The 17095-nt window shown below is 46.2% G+C and overlaps 1 protein-coding gene across 1 annotated transcript in view; it reads left to right on the top strand.

The window, feature by feature from the left end:
* The window catches only part of LOC126464665 (zinc finger protein 236), an 864481-nt gene that overhangs the window by 607894 nt on the left and 239492 nt on the right, over positions 1 to 17095 (top strand). The window lies entirely within an intron of this gene.

Consider the following 17095-nt stretch of genomic DNA (forward strand, 5'->3'; position numbering starts at 1 on the left):
CATCGCCATTCTGTCATGCAGTGAAACATCTTGTAGTAACATCGGTAGAACATTACGTAGGAAATCAGCATACATTGCACCATTTAGGTTGCCATCGATAAAATGGGGGCCAATTATCATTCCTCCCATAACGCTGCACCATGCATTAACCCGCCAAGGTCGCTGATGTTCACTTTTCGCAGCCATCGTGGATTTTCCGTTGCCCAATAGTGCATATCATGCCGGTTTACGTTACCGCTGTTGGTGAATGACGCTTCGTCGCTAAATAGAACGCCTGCAAAAAGTCCCGTAGTTTCTTTCATGTTCAGTGGCAGAACTGTACACGACGTTCAATGTCGTCGTCATGCAATTCCTGGTGCATAGAAATATGGTACGGGTGCAATCGATGTTGATTCAGCATTCTCAACACCGACGTTTTTGAGATTCCCCATTCTCGCGCAATTTGTCTGCTACTGATGTACGGATTAGCCGCGACAGCAGCTAAAACACCTACTTGGGCATCATCATTTGTTGCAGGTAGTGGTTGGCGCTTCACATGTGGCTGAACACTTCCTGTTTCCTTAAATAACGTAACTATCCGGCGAACGGTCCGGACACTTGGATGATGTCGTCCAGGATACCGAGCAGCATACATAGCACACGCCCGTTGGGCATTTTGATCACAATAGCCATACATCAACACGATATCGACCTTTTCCGCAATTTGTAAACGCTCCATTTTAACATGGGTAATGTATCACGAAGCAAATACCGTCCGCACTGGCGGAATGTTACCTGATACCACGTACTTATACGTTGTAAAGCTGTAAAGCGCCATCTAACACAGAACGAAAAAAGTGGTCCAACTAAAACATTCATATTTCTTTACGTACTACACGAATATGTAATAAAAATGGGGTTTCCTACTTTAAAAAGAAACGCAGTTGATATCCGTTTGACCTATGGCAGCGCCATGTAGCGAGCCAACCATAGCGCCATCTCGTTTCCCCCTTCAAGCTAGACGAGTTTCGTTCTTTGTAGTTTTTTCTTTTGATGCTTATTTCGTGAGATATTTGGCCCGGTCACTATCAATGGACCATCCTGTATGTTCTATCAGGGTTATATGTAGAGATCCTATTGTACAAGGAAGTACCTAACATCACGCATACATGGGATCACATGCCATGTGTGAATGAGCATTGTTTTGTTGAAAAACGGCACATGATACTATCGCATGAGAGGCATCACATGATAGTGCAGGAAGTGCCGTCAGAGTTGCCTCAGTCAATACCAGCTGTGATCTGATGCCATACCTCGTGCCTCCCGACATGATAGCAGGACTAACACCACTGTACCTATGCAAAAGATTCGAAGAATGGGACCTATTCCCAAGTCGTCGCCATATTCGCCATACTGGGGTATTACTGAATCGCGGTACAGCACTGAAAACAACGTGATTCCATTTATCAGCCGTCCATGCTTCCCAGTCATGGTACCACTCCAAACGTAGCCATTTGTGTTGTGTTAATGGCAGCCTACAGTAGTTAATTCCCAGTCCAGCTGCTGTTAGTCTCCATCCAATGATGCAGGATGACACAATGTTACAGGGAGTCCATTACCTATTCTCAGACGTGCTTACTGAAGCCGTGATCATCTCATGTGCCTACACAATCCAACATCAGATTACGGCCATATCTGAATGCCCAACAAATCTGGATACTTCCACGGTTCCACCCAAAATGAATTCGTTTCCAACTGTCAGGCCCTGAGTATGCTGTGGCATCTCCAAGTCCTTCACAGTGATCACCCGACATCTGACGTTGTTTGCGCCCCTTATATACCCAACCAGGCCTAGTGCCAATACTAAACATGAACAACACAAATGAACTCTGGTGGCCGTTCTACCCATTCCAGAAGAATGCAGATCCGATCATTTGCATACCTGCCGATGAGTTGTACGTGTATGTAGTCCCACTGATATCCGACCATGTCTCCTGGGAGCTTTAGCTTTTTGTCAGGCAGTGTAGCCGTGGAAGGTAATGTGATGCAGCCAGCTGGCCCGGCCTGCTACATTGTTAACTGCTTTTCTGTCATCTTCTGTCTCCTCCCCATCCTCCGCCTCTTCGTATTCTTCTTCTTCTTTCTCCTTTTCTGCTTCTTCTTCAGTCGCTTCTTCGCCTTCCTTTTCCTCGTACTGCGTGCTCTGCTCCTCCTCCTCTTTCTCTTGGTCCGCAGCTCGTGGTCGTGCGGTAGCGTTCTCGCTTCCCACGCCCGGGTTCGATTCCCGGCGGGGTCAGGGATTTTCTCTGCCTCGTGATGACTGGGTGTTGTGTGATGTCCTTAGGTTAGTTAGATTTAAGTAGTTCTAAGTTCTAGGGGACTGATGATCATAGATGTTAAGTCCCATAGTGCTCAGAGCCATTTGAATCTCTTTCTCTTCTTGTTCTCTTCCCAATACTGATTTTTCTGTTTCTCATCATCCTTTTTCTTGTTCCTCCTCCTCTTCATCTTACTACTTCTATTTTCTTTTTTCGTACGTGTTTAGTCTTATTTTTCTTCTTCTTCTTCTTCTTCATGTGTCTCTGTTTGTTCATCTTCCTCTTCTGTTGCTTCCTCTTCTTGTCTTCTTTTTCTTCTCTCATTCTCCTCTCTTTTACTCTTCGCCGGCCGCGGTGGCCGAGCGGTTCTAGGCGCTTCAGTCCGGAACCACGCGGCTACGGTCGCAGGTTCGAATCCTGCCCCGGGCATGGATGTGTGTGATGTCCTTAGGTTAGCTAGGTTTAAGTAGTTCTAAGTCTAGGGGACTGATGACGTCAGATGTTAAGTCCCATAGTGCTTTGAGCCATTTGAACCATTTTTTCCTCTCCTTCATCTCCTTTTCAGTTCCTTCCATTTCCTTTTAATCTTATTTCTTGTCATTTTGTACCCCCTTCTTCCATGGTGAAATGAGAGCTCACTTGTACTACTGAAATCTTAATCATTTGTACGTTACTGCGTACCTGATCAGTACATTTCAGTCGTAGGTGTTCTTACTTTCGTAACTGTTATATCAATGGATTAAAAGAGTAATGTTTTTTCCGATATCGCCAGTGGCTCTTTACAGCCCCCTGAATGCAAACTACAAGTGTAGAAAACTTTCACTTGACCGTGGACACTTGTGGAATGCAAGACTGGGTCTTTCCCTTTTCCAGTCTCAGGTCGTCTAATAGAATGGTGCAACTAAAAACATACAGTATACTTGACATTCATTGTACTGATTTTAAGATGTCGACCGCGCCATATCTGTTTTTAAGAGATACGCTGACTATGCTGATGTACAAGTATACTGGTGTGATGGCAAAACCCACATGTGGATTGCACTCTTTTCGTTCTACGTATCTAACTTGATATCTGAGTTTGTAATACCCATACCTACCATAGTTGTGTTACATTTCTATTAGAAAGACCATTACATGTCGTTGTTTCCACATTGTTTTATATATCAGGACGTGATGTCGTTTGATATTGCCTAAGGGAGCGAAATTAGTAAATAAAAAATGAAATGTAATTAAAAAAACGGTCTCTCACAGGAAAATTTCTTTCACGCTTCCTATTTTTCTCAATGGTATGGACCCATGAGACTCACGACCAACCATTGTCCAACGTCGTGATGCATAGCTATGGGACTAATAAGATAGTATTAGAGTAGAACAAAAATGGAAATTTGTGGTAAGTTCCTATGGGACCAAACTGCTGAGGTCATCGGGCCCTGGGCTTACAAACTACTTAATCTAACTTAAACTAATTTACGCTAAGGACAACACACCCACACCCATGCCCGAGGGAGGACTCGAACCTCCGACGGGATGGAGTCGCGCGAACTATGGCAAGGCTAGCCCGCGCGGCAGAGCAGCACAGAGAAGTTAAAAACCTTATGTTTGTTGAACTAAATATAGATAGTGGGAGGTCGCAGAGGTGATGCCATAGTCGTTGAAACAGCTGCCTTTCTGCGATGAGTGATAACGAGCGCATTCAGAACGTGTCGAGATGATGAACACATATACGGATTACTGGGAAAGTTTGGTAGATGAAAGAACCTCCCTTGTCGGTGGCTGGTATGTGCCAAGAGACGCTGCACTATAGATCCAGATCTTCGCCCCACACGAGTGGTCATCTCACTCGCACTTGATAGGTATTCATGAGCGAAAACAGCTCGTTAACTACAACGAAGAAACGTATTTCATTGTTGGTGGATAAAAGTGTCTACAACGCTGACGAGTTACGAATTAAGGGAGGTAGGACGTCAAACGGGCCGACTTGGAGCAGGAGAGGCATCACAGGACCTTTTAATTTCCATTGTCTATACTTTTACAAATAAATTCATAAAACTTTGTCAGCATCACCAGGGAGGATTCAGGATTCACACGCATTGCGGTGGAAGTTCGAAAACATAACAAAACAAATTTTTTTTACGTGTGGAATTTCATCATTTTTTCACTTACTAATGGTTGCATTTGTTGCTATAGGTACTCTTTTCTTCATAAGTTAGAGAGATTTTTCGATGAATTTTGCACATCATACATACCATACTCACAGGTGCATGAAATTCTAGAATTTATTTAATTTATGAAAAAATGAATGAACTGTTATATTTTAAACTTCATGTTTAGGAAAAACCCAAATTTTATAGTTAATTACCTTAATTTTTACCACAGTTTTTAATAGATTTCGAAAATTCTAGAGTTTCATACACCTTTAAGTATGGTTTGTATGCTGTGCACAATTCATCGAAGAATCTCTCTTACTTATGAAGAAAAGTGTACCTATAGCAACAAATAACTGCCATTACTAAGTGAAAAAAATGATGAAATTTCACATGTAAAAAAAAATTATTTCGTTATGTTTTCGAACTTCCACTACTATGAGTGTGAATTCTGAATCCTTCCTGGTCATGCTGACAAAGGTTTATGAATTTTTTTGTAAAAGTATAGACAGTGGAAATTAAAATGTCTTGTGGTGCCTCTGCTGCTCCAAGTCGATCCGTTTGACGTCCTACCCCCCTTAACTAATCCGGTAAGTCCGAAATATGTATTTGTATTCGTAAAGAGACATGAATAACCCTGTGTATATATGTATCTATACGTATGATCTCTGTTAACTTGCTTAGGTTGTCCATATTCTCCTTCTGAAGGAGAAATTTTTATAAATGTTGAAACCATGGTGAAGGGGTTTAATAAATCTTCCAGTTTGCAACTGTTTGGCTGTTTCAGTATTTCTACAATAAGATAATTCTCATTTATTGTCGCGTTGCAGCTGCACATTTTTAGACTATATTTTTCGATCAGTCGGGATCATGTGCAGTAGTCTAATAGGTGGTTCTAAGTAGAGGAAGCGGGTAGCTGACGCAGCTACTTAGATCTGAAGATGATCCTGAGTGATCGAAACATGTATTTAGAAATGAGCAACTGAGACGAAACAATAAATGAGAATGAGAATTCTTGCCGGTCGAGTAGCGTAGCCACGTTTGGTCGACATGTTTTATGAGGTCGGTGAGTGTTTGTTTATTGGTGTTGTCCTTTATAACGTCCGCGTCTGCACTGTTGGGACAGGCGGAGGCGGACTGGAGCCGGAGTTTTCTCAATACAGATTCAACGCCTTAACGCTGACTCAAGTCGCCCCGCCTCTAAATTTAAGCGCGGGCGAGTCAGTTGGCGAGTCGGAGCGCGAATATATACGTCGGCCGCGGCAGATACGGGGACAGCCAGTACGCCCTCGTCCGCTCCGTCCACAGAGCAGACGCGGCCGCGTCCGGCGCTGGCGGGCGACGCGCGATTGCGCATAAACGTCCGCGTGAGTTACCGGCAGGCGAGCGTATTTCACCGGCTCCGTAGTCGTCAATTAAATATGCTAATGAGTGGGATTACGCTCCTCTGTACGTCTATAAGTTAGCGGCAGCGGCGGTCGCCGGGCCGCGCGGCGCGGCGCGGACGAGGCGGCGGCGGCGGCGGCCCGTTTCTTATGGAATGGAAGTCGTTTGGAAGTTGACGTTGACGATGTGTGTGCTTGTCCTATATATCACCCGGATATATGCGCCTGCTTTAGCCGGGAAGGAGAAAACCCTTCATGTTGGAAATGAAATACATGATATAGGTGAGATGTAGTTGTATACGTTATCCCCCCCAGTCATAGAGGGCACGGGGGCGGTGTCAGGGGCGGGTGGTGGGAGGAGGCAGAGTGGGGGGGAGGAGGGGGAGGGAGATAAGTTTGGGCCGCGGTGCTTAAGAGCGGGCGCCTGTTTTTCAGGCGCTGGCGGGCGGGGAGTGCGCGTCCCATCCGTCATGGAGCGGTCTCCGCGAGCGGCGGGGCAGCAGTGCGGGCCCGGCGTAGCAGGGCCGCAAGAAATCAAGGCTGGCCGCGGCCGTAGCTGCCTGCTGCCTCCGGCTGGCCCGCGCTCTGTGGGCGGACGCGGCAGGCGCGATGGATATATGCAAGCTCCGCTCCACGCCGCGCCGCGCCGCCCGCGCCGTGAAGTATTGGCACGTGCCTTCATAAATTCCGGGGAGGCGTGAGCCTTTAAAACCAGCCGCAGGAAACTAAAAGGCTCTGCCCTGCTCTCCTCTCTGCTCTCCTTTGCCCCAATTCGTTTTTTCTGTATTTATTTTCCGGCATTACATAATATTTTCGTATGCTGGGGCGGGCCGCCGCGTATTTTTGCCTACGCGTTACCTTTGCCTCCTACCTTCTCAGTTTCTTTTGTCGTGCTTTCGTCGCTTGCCAGGAAAGAGAGCTGTCCCTCCGATGATATTAATCGTTTCTGGTCGAATCTACATCTACATCTACATCCATACTCCGCAAGCCACCTGACGTTGTGTGGCGCAGGGTACCTTGAGTACCTCTATCGGTTCTCCCTTCTATTCCAGTCTCGTATTGTTCGTGGAAAGAAAGATTGTCAGTATGCCTCTGTGTGGGCTCTAATCTCTTTGATTTTATTGATCCTCATTGTCTCTTCGCGAGATCTACGTAGGAGGGAGCAATATACTGCTTGACTCCTCGGTGAAGATTGTTGTTGTTGTTGTTGTTCTTGTCTTCAGTCCTCAGACTTGTTTGATGCAGCTCTCCATGCTACTCTATCCTGCGCAAGATTCTTCATCTCCCAGTACTTACTGCAACTTCTGAATCTGCTTAGTGTATTCATCTCTTGATCTCTCTCTACGATTTTTGCCCTCCACGCTGCCCTCCAGTACTAAATCAGTGATCCCTTGATGCCTCAGAACATGTCCTACGAACCGATCCCTTCTTCTAGTCAAGTTGTGCCACAAACTCCTCTTCTCCCCAATCCTATTCAATACCTCCTCATTAGTTATATGATCTACCCATCTAATCTTCAGCATTCTTCTGTAGCACCACATTTCGAAAGCTTCTATTCTCTTTTTGTCTAAACTATTTATCTTCCATATTTCACTTCCATACATGGCTACACTCCATACAAATACTTTCAGAAACGACTTCCTGACATTTAAATCGATATTAGATGTTAACAAATTTTTCTTCTTCAGAAACGCTTTCCTTGCCATTGCCAGTCTACATTTTATATCCTCTCTACTTCGACCATCATCAGCTATTTTGCTCCCCAAATAGCAAAACTCCTTTACTACTTTAAGTGTCTCATTTCCTAATCTAATTCCCTCACCATCACCCGACTTAATTCGACTACACTCCATTATCCTCGTTTTGCTTCTGTTGATGTTCATCTTATATCCTCCTTTCAAGACACTGTCCATTCCGTTAAACTGCTCTTCCAAGTCCTTTGCTGTATCTGACAGAATTACAATGTCATCGGTGAACCTCAAAGTTTTTATTTCTTCTCCATGGATCTTAATACCTACTCCAAACTTTTCTTTTGTTTCCTTTACTACTTGCTCAATATAGGGATTGAATAACATCGGGGAGAGGCTACAACCCTGTCTCACTCCCTTCCCAACCACTGCTTCCCTTTCATGTCCCTCGACTCTTATAATTGCCATCTGGTTTCTGTACAAATTGTAAATAGCCTTTCGTTCCCTGTATTTTACCCCTGCCACCTTCAGAATTTTAAGAGTATTCCATAAAATTTCAGTACTGCAGATTGAGTCGTCGCTTGCCAAGAAAGAGAGCTGTCCCTCCGATAGAATTCGTCGTTTCTAGTCTCGCCGGGAATCTGATTCTCTCTTAACCCCATCTTCTCATTGCGGATTGGGACGATACATCAGAATTATCGGCCAATATGAAACTAATTATCTCTCTCTCACGGTTCACACATCGTATGTCATGCATGTGATTCTTGAAATGTTCCCGGCATAAAGGGTATTCCATAAAATTTCAGCATTGCAGACTGAGTCATCGCTTGCCAGGAAAGAGAGCTGTCCCTCCGATAGAATTCGTGGTTTCTAGTCTCTTCGGGAATCTGATTCTCTCTTAACCCCATCTTCTCATTCCGGATTGGGACGATACATCAGAATTATCAGCCAAGATGAAACTAATTGTCTACATCTACATCTACATCCATACTCCGCAAGCCACCTGACGGTGTGTGGCGGAGGGTACCTTGAGTACCTCTATCGGTTCTCCTATTCCAGTCTCGTATTGTTCGTGGAAAGAAAGATTGTCAGTATGCCTCTGTGTGGGCTCTAATCTCTCTGATCTTATCCTCATGGTCTATTCGCGAGATATACGTAGGAGGGAGCAATATACTGCTTGACTCCTCCATGAAGGTATGTTCTCGAAACTTCAACAAAAGCCCGTACCGAGCTATTGAGCCTCTCTCCTGCTGAGTCTTCCACTGGAGTTTATCTATCATCTCCGTAACGCTTTCGCGAATGCTAAATAATCCTGTAACGAAGCGTGCTGCTCTCCGTTGGATCTTCTCTATCTCTCCTATCAACCCTATCTGGTACGGATCCCACACTGCTTAGCAGTATTCAAGCAGTGGGCGAACAAGCGTACTGTAACCTACTTCCTTTGTTTTCGGATTGCATTTCCTTAGGATTCTTCCAATGAATCTCAGTCTGGCATCCGCTTTACCGACGATCAACTTTATATGATCATTCCATTTTAAATCACTCCTAATGCCTACTCCCAGATAGTTTATGGAATTAACCGCTTCCAGTTGCTGACCTGCTATATTGTAGCTAAATGATAAGGAATCTTTCTTTCTATGTATTCGCAGCACATTATACTTGTCTACATTGAGATTCAATTGCCATTCATTGCACCATGCGTCAATTCGATGCAGATCCTCCTGTATTTCAGTACAATTTTCCATTGTTACAACCTCTCGATATATCACAGCGTCATCCGCAAAAAGCCTCAGTGAACTTCCGAAGGTCATTTATGTATATTGTGAATAGCAACGGTCCTACGACACTCCCCTGCGGCACACCTGAAATCACTCTTACTTCGGAAGACTTCTCTCCATTGAAAATGACATGCTGCGTTCTGTTATCTAGGAACTCTTCAATCCAATCACACAATTGGTCTGATAGCCCATATGCTCTTACTTTGTTCATTAAACGCCTTGCGGAAGTCAAGAAACACGGCATCTACCTGTGAACCCGTGTCTATGGCCCTCTGAGTCTCGTGGACGAATAGCGCGAGCTGGGTTTCACACGATCGTCTTTTTCGAAACCCATGCTGATTCCTACAGAGTTATCAGAATTATCGGCCAAGATGAACCTAATTGTCTCTCTCTCACGGTCCACGCAGTGTTATGTCGTGCAGTGATAATGATGTGATTCTTGAAAATTTTCCGGCATAAGAGTATTCCATAAAATTTCGGTATTATAGACGGAGTACGTCGAATGCTTTCCACGATGTACATCTACATCTACATGGATACTCTGCAAATCACATTTAACTGCCTGGCAGAGGGTTCATCGAACCAGCTTCACAATTCTCGTATAGCGCGCCGAAAGAATGAACACCTATATCTTTCCGTACGAGCTCTGATTTCTCTTATTTTATCGTGGTGATCGTTCCGCCCTATGTAGGTCGGTGTCAACAAAATATTTTCGCATTCGGAGGAGAAAGTTGGTGATTGGAATTTCGTGAGAAGATTCCGTCGCAACGAAAAACGCCTTTCTTTTAATGATTTCCAGCTCAAATCCTGTATCATTTCTGTGACACTCTCTCCCATATGTCGCGATAATACAAAACGTGCTGTCTTTCTTTGAACTTTTTCGATGTACTCCGTCAGTCCTACCTGGTAATGATCCCATACTGCGCAGCAGTATTCTAAAAGAGGACGGACAAGCGTAGTGTAGGCAGTCTCCTTAGCAGGTCTCTTACATTTTCTAAGCGTCCTGCCAATAAAACGCAGCCTTTGGTTAGCCTTCCCCACAACATTTTCTATGTGTTCTTTCCAGTTTAAGTTGTTTGTAATTGTAATACCTAGGTATTTAGTAGAATTTACGGCTTTTACATTGGACTAATTTATCGTGTAACTGAAGTTCAATGTGTTCCTTTTAGCACTCATGTGGATGACCTCACACTTTTCGTTATTTAGGGTCAACTGCCACTTTTCGCGCAATTCAGATATTTTTTTCCAAATCGTTTTGCAATTTGTTTTGATCTTCTGATGACTTTATTAGTTGATAAACGACAGCGTCATGTGCAAACAACCGAACACGGCTGCTCAGATTGTCTCCTAAATCGTTTATATAGATAAGGAACAGCAAAGGGCCTATATCACTACCTTGGGGAACGCCTGATATCACTTATGTTTTACTCGATGACTTTCCGTCAATTACCTCTCTGGCAGGAAATCGCAAAATCCAGTCACATAAATGAGACGATATTACATAAGCACGCAATTTTAGTACGAGCAAGCTTGTGTGGTACAGTGTCAAAAGCCTTCCGGAAATACAGAAATACGGAATCGATCTGAAATCCCTTGTCAATAGCACTCAGTTCTTCATGCGAATAAAGAGCTAGTTGTGTTTCACAGCAACGATGTTTTCTAAACCCATGTTGACTGTGTGTCAATAGACCGTTTCCTTCGAGGTAATGTTCGAAGAGAATATACACTCCTGGAAATGGAAAAAAGAACACATTGACACCGGTGTGTCAGACCCACCATACTTGCTCCGGACACTGCGAGAGGGCTGTACAAGCAATGATCACACGCACGGCACAGCGGACACACCAGGAACCGCGGTGTTGGCCGTCGAATGGCGCTAGCTGCGCAGCATTTGTGCACCGCCGCCGTCAGTGTCAGCCAGTTTGCCGTGGCATACGGAGCTCCATCGCAGTCTTTAACACTGGTAGCATGCCGCGACAGCGTGGACGTGAACCGTATGTGCAGTTGACGGACTTTGAGCGAGGGCGTATAGTGGGCATGCGGGAGGCCGGGTGGACGTACCGCCGAATTGCTCAACACGTGGGGCGTGAGGTCTCCACAGTACATCGATGTTGTCGCCAGTGGTCGGCGGAAGGTGCACGTGCCCGTCGACCTGGGACCGGACCGCAGCGACGCACGGATGCACGCCAAGACCGTAGGATCCTACGCAGTGCCGTAGGGGACCGCACCGCCACTTCCCAGCAAATTAGGGACACTGTTGCTCCTGGGGTATCGGCGAGGACCATTCGCAACCGTCTCCATGAAGCTGGGCTACGGTCCCGCACACCGTTAGGCCGTCTTCCGCTCACGCCCCAACATCGTGCAGCCCGCCTCCAGTGGTGTCGCGACAGGCGTGAATGGAGGGACGAATGGAGACGTGTCGTCTTCAGCGATGAGAGTCGCTTCTGCCTTGGTGCCAATGATGGTCGCATGCGTGTTTGGCGCCGTGCAGGTGAGCGCCACAATCAGGACTGCATACGACCGAGGCACACAGGGCCAACACCCGGCATCATGGTGTAGGGAGCGATCTCCTACACTGGCCGTACACCACTGGTGATCGTCGAGGGGACACTGAATAGTGCACGGTACATCCAAACCGTCATCGAACACATCGTTCTACCATTCCTAGACCGGCAAGGGAACTTGCTGTTCCAACAGGACAATGCACGTCCGCATGTATCCCGTGCCACCCAACGTGCTCTAGAAGGTGTAAGTCAACTACCCTGGCCAGCAAGATCTCTGGATCTGTCCCCCATTGAGCATGTTTGGGACTGGATGAAGCGTCGTCTCACGCGGTCTGCACGTCCAGCACGAACGCTGGTCCAACTGAGGCGCCAGGTGGAAATGGCATGGCAAGCCGTACCACAGGACTACGTCCAGCGTCTCTACGATCGTCTCCATGCGAGAATAGCAGCCTGCATTGCTGCGAAAGGTGGATATACACTGTACTAGTGCCGACATTGTGCATGCTCTGTTGCCTGTGTCTATGTGCCTGTGGTTCTGTCAGTGTGATCATGTGATGTATCTGACCCCAGGAATGTGTCAATAAAGTTTCCCCTTCCTGGGACAATGAATTCATGGTGTTCTTATTTCAATTTCCAGGAGTGTATATCAATCTGGAATAATGTTCATCGAAATGCAACCAGTTCAAATGGTTCAAATGGCCTTAAGCACTATGGGACTTAACATCTGAGGTCATCAGTCGCCTAGACTTTAGAACTACTTAAACCTGACTGACCAAAGGACATCACACACATTCATGCCCGAGGCAGGATTCGAACCTGCGACCGCAGCAGCCGCGTGGTTCCGGACTGAAGCGCCTAGAACCGCTCGGCCACAGCGGCCGGCAATGCAACCAGTAATGAAGGAAAAAACTAAAGGTTTACTAAGAAATAACTGAAAAATGTAATATCTAATAGTTTCCATGAGCCTGAGAAATATTTAAATAACTCACATTGACACTCGTCTACTACTTTGTTAAACAACGTGTATATGTGTTTATGTATTTCACCTAGACAATACTTCTGCATCAATGTACATCGATGTACTGTGGAGACCTCACGCCCCACGTGTTGAGCAATTCGGCGGTACGTCCACCCGGCCTCCCGCATGCCCACTATACGCCCTCACTCAAAGTCCGTCAACTGCACATACGGTTCACGTCCACGCTGTCGCGGCATGCTACCAGTGTTAAAGACTGCGATGGAGCTCCGTATGCCACGGCAAACTGGCTGACACTGACGGCGGCGGTGCACAAATGCTGCGCAGCTAGCGCCATTCGACGGCCAACACCGCGGTTCCTGGTGTGTCCGCTGTGCCGTGCGTGTGATCATTGCTTGTACAGCCCTCTCGCAGTGTCCGGAGCAAGTATGGTGGGTCTGACACACCGGTGTCAATGTGTTCTTTTTTCCATTTCCAGGAGTGTAGTTTGGTTCTGTGATGTACGAATAAAATCACAACTTATAGCTTCGTAATTGTGAATTTAACTGTGTAGCACTATCGTTTTACACAGACACCTTGGAGACAACCAGAATACACTATCTAATCAAATGTATCGGGACACCTATTAGTAGAAATTAATATGAAGTGTGTCCACCTTTCTCTTTTATGACGGCTTGAACTCTGCTTGGTGACACTTTCAATGAGGTGTCTGAATGTCTGTAAAAAGGTGGCAGACCAAACCTTCTTCATAACCGAAACCGGAGAAGATAGTGACGTTGAACGCTGGAATCTGGAGCGAAGTGAAGGTATTAGGCTGGCTTCAGTTCGGGACTCTGGACACGTCAGTCCATTTCAGGAATGTTATTGTCCATAAACCGTTGCCTCACAGATGCTGCTTTCTGGCAGGGTGCATTGTCAAACTGATACAAAAAGCAGTCATCTCCTAACTGTACCTCTGTTGTACGCAGTACACAATGCTTCAAAATATGTTCATTTTCCTCTGTATTTAGCGTTTTCTTAAGCGCAATAAGGAAGTCACGTTCTAACCATGGCAAACACCCCCATACCGTTAGACCACCTCCTCCGTACTCCACTGTTAACTCTATTTAGATGGCACATACGCTGTGTGATAAAAAATATCCGGACACCTGGCTGAAAATGACTTACATCGGTAATGCTGGAATTAAATATGGTGTTGGCCCACCCTTAGCCTTGATGATAGCTTCCACTCTCGCATGTTCAATCAGGGACTGGAAACTTTCTTGGGGAATGGCAGCCGATTCTTAACGGAGTGCTACACTGAGGAGAGGTATCGATGTCGATCAGTGAGTCCTGGCACGAAGTTGGCGTTCCAACACATCCCAGAGGTGTTATATAGGATTCAGGTCAGGACTCTGTGCAAGCCAGTCCATTACAGGGATGTTATTGTCGTGTAACTACTCCGCCACAAGCCGCGCATTATGAACAGATGCTCGATCGTGTTGAAAGATGCAATCGCCATCCCCGAATTGCTCTTCAGTGTTGGAAGCAAGAAGGTGTTTGAAACATCTATGTAGGCCTGTGCTGTGATAGTGCCACGCAAGACAACAAGGGCTGCAAGCCCCTCCATGAAAAACACCCTCGCCTCTGAATCTTACTGTTGGCACTGCACACGCTGGCAGATGTCGTTCTCCGGGCATTCACCGGACCCACACCCTACCATCGGATCGCCACATTGTGTACCGTTATTCATCACTCCACACAGCGTTTTTCCACTGTCGAATGGTCCAATATTTACGCTCCTTACACCAAGCGAGGCGTTGTTTAGCATTTACCGGCTTGATGTGTGGCTTATGAGCAGCCGCTCGAGCATGAACTCAAGTTTTCTCACCTCCCGCCTAACTGTCATAGTACTTGCAGTGGATCCTGATGGCAGTTTGGAATTCCTGTGTGACGGTCTGGATAGATGTCTGCCTATTATACGTTACGACGCTCTTCAACTGTCGGCGGTATCTTGTCAGTCAACAGACGAGGTCGGCCTGTACGCTTTTGTGCTGTACGTGTCCCTTCACGTGTCCACTTCACTACCACATCGGAAACAGTGCACCTAGACATGTTTAGGAGTGTGGAAATCTCGCGTACAAACGAAGTCTAATAACTACTGAAGTCGCTGTTATGGAGTACCTGGCAGTAGGTGGCAGCACAATGCACCTAATATGAAAAACGTACGTTTTTGGAGGTGTCAGAATACTTTTAATCACGTAGTGTAATATTCTCCAAGAATTAACTGAAACCCTTCCGTCGAATTGCCACAAGGTATAGCGTGATTCATCACTTCAAATCACTTGTTTCCAGGCATCCACTGTGTACTGTCGTCGTCCTTTGCGACTTATACCATCGCAAGCATCGCTTAGTATTGACTGCAGAAATGTTTGGTTTATGAGGAGCTGCTCCTTCATTGTACCTACTTTTTTAACAGTAATTGTGCTGGCTGGACTGCTGGTAGCACTTTGGAACTCAGGAGGAATTTCTTTTGCTGATTTCAGCCTATTTCTTTACAGCCTTCCTCTTCATTGCTCGACTGTCCCCGACCGTCAGTACATGAGGTCTACCTGGTACTGGCTTAACTGTGGTTCTTCCTACACGTTTCTGCTTCACAGTTACATCACCAACAATTGAGCGGGTAGTTTGAGAAGCGTTGAAATGTCACTTATGGCTCTGTTACTCAAGAGACATCCAAGGACTAGTCCACGTTCGAAGTTACTGCGTTTTCCTGACCGACCAAAGCACGGGTTCCCGGGTTCTATTCCCGCCGGGGTCAGGGATTTTCACCTGCCTCGAGATGACTGCGTGTTTGTGTTGTCCTCATCATTTCATCATCATTCCTGAAAGTGGCGAGATTGGACTGAGCAAAGGTTGGTAATGTGTACGGGCGCTGATAACCTCGCAGTTGAGCGCCCCACAATCCAAACATCATCATCATCATCATCATCATCATCATCTGACCGGCCAATTCTGCAGTTGTTGTTCTCTGCTGACAGCACATTACTCCCTTCCTCCTTTTATAATGACGTGTCTGCCTCTTGTGACATCTCATAATCAAATCCACATTACACCGTGGTATCTGAATATCTTCGATCATGTAGTGTATCTTTAATTTCAAGCTCCATAAAGTAGGCCATAGCAGCTACTTGTCTGTCAGAAATTACTACACTACTGGCCATTAAAATTGCTACACCACGAAGATAACGTGCTACAGACGCGAAATTTAACCGACTGTAAGAAGATGCTGTGATATGCAAATGATTAGCTTTTCAGAGCATTCACACAAGGTTGGCGCCGGTGGCGACACCTACAACGTGCTGACTTGAGGAAAGTTTCCAACCGATTTGTCATACACAAACAGCAGTTGACGGGCGTTGCCTGGTGAAACGTTGTTGTGATGCCTCGTGTAAGGAGGAGAAATGCGTACCATCAGGTTTCCGACTTTGATAAAGGTCGGATTGTAGCCTATCGCGATTGCGGTTTATCGTATCGCGACGTCGCTGCTCGCGTTGGTCGAGATCCAAAGACTGTTAGCAAAATATGGTATCGGTGGGTTCAGGAGGGTAATACGGAACGCCGTGCTGGATCCCAACGGCCTCCTATCACTAACAGTCGAGATGGCAGGCATCTTATCCTGATGGCTATAACGGATCGTGCAGCCACGTCTCCATCCCTGAGTAAACAGATGGGGACGTGTGCAAGACAACCATCTGCACTAACAGTTCGACGACGTTTGCAGCAGCATGGACTATCAGCTCGGAGACCATGGCTGCGGTTACCCTTGACGCTGCGTCACAGACAGGAGCGCCTGCGATGGTGTACTCAACGACGAACCTGGGTGCACGAATTGCAAAACGTCATTTTTTCGGATGAATCTAGGTTCTGTTTACAGCATCATGGTGGTCAGATCCGTGCTTGGTGACATCGCGGAGAATGCACATGGAAAGCGAGTATTCGGCATCGCCATACTGGCGTATCACCCGGCGTGACGGTATGGGGTGCCATTGTTGTTACACGTCTCGGTCACCTCTTGTTCGCATTGACGGCACTTTGAACAGTGGACGTTACATTTCAGATGTGTTACGACCCGTGGCTCTACCCTTCATTCGAAACCCTACATTTCAGCAGGATAATGCACGACCGCATGTTACAGGTCCTGAGCTGGCCTTTCTGGATAGAGAAAATGTTCGACTGCTGCCCTGGCCAGCACATTCTCCAGATCTCTCACCAATTGAAAACGTCTGGTCAATGGTGGCCGAGCAACTGGCTCATCACAATACTCCAGTCACTACTCTTGAT

The sequence above is a fragment of the Schistocerca serialis genome, chromosome 1, assembly GCF_023864345.2.
Source record: "Schistocerca serialis cubense isolate TAMUIC-IGC-003099 chromosome 1, iqSchSeri2.2, whole genome shotgun sequence".
In the NCBI taxonomy this organism is placed as follows: Eukaryota; Metazoa; Arthropoda; class Insecta; order Orthoptera; family Acrididae; genus Schistocerca; species Schistocerca serialis.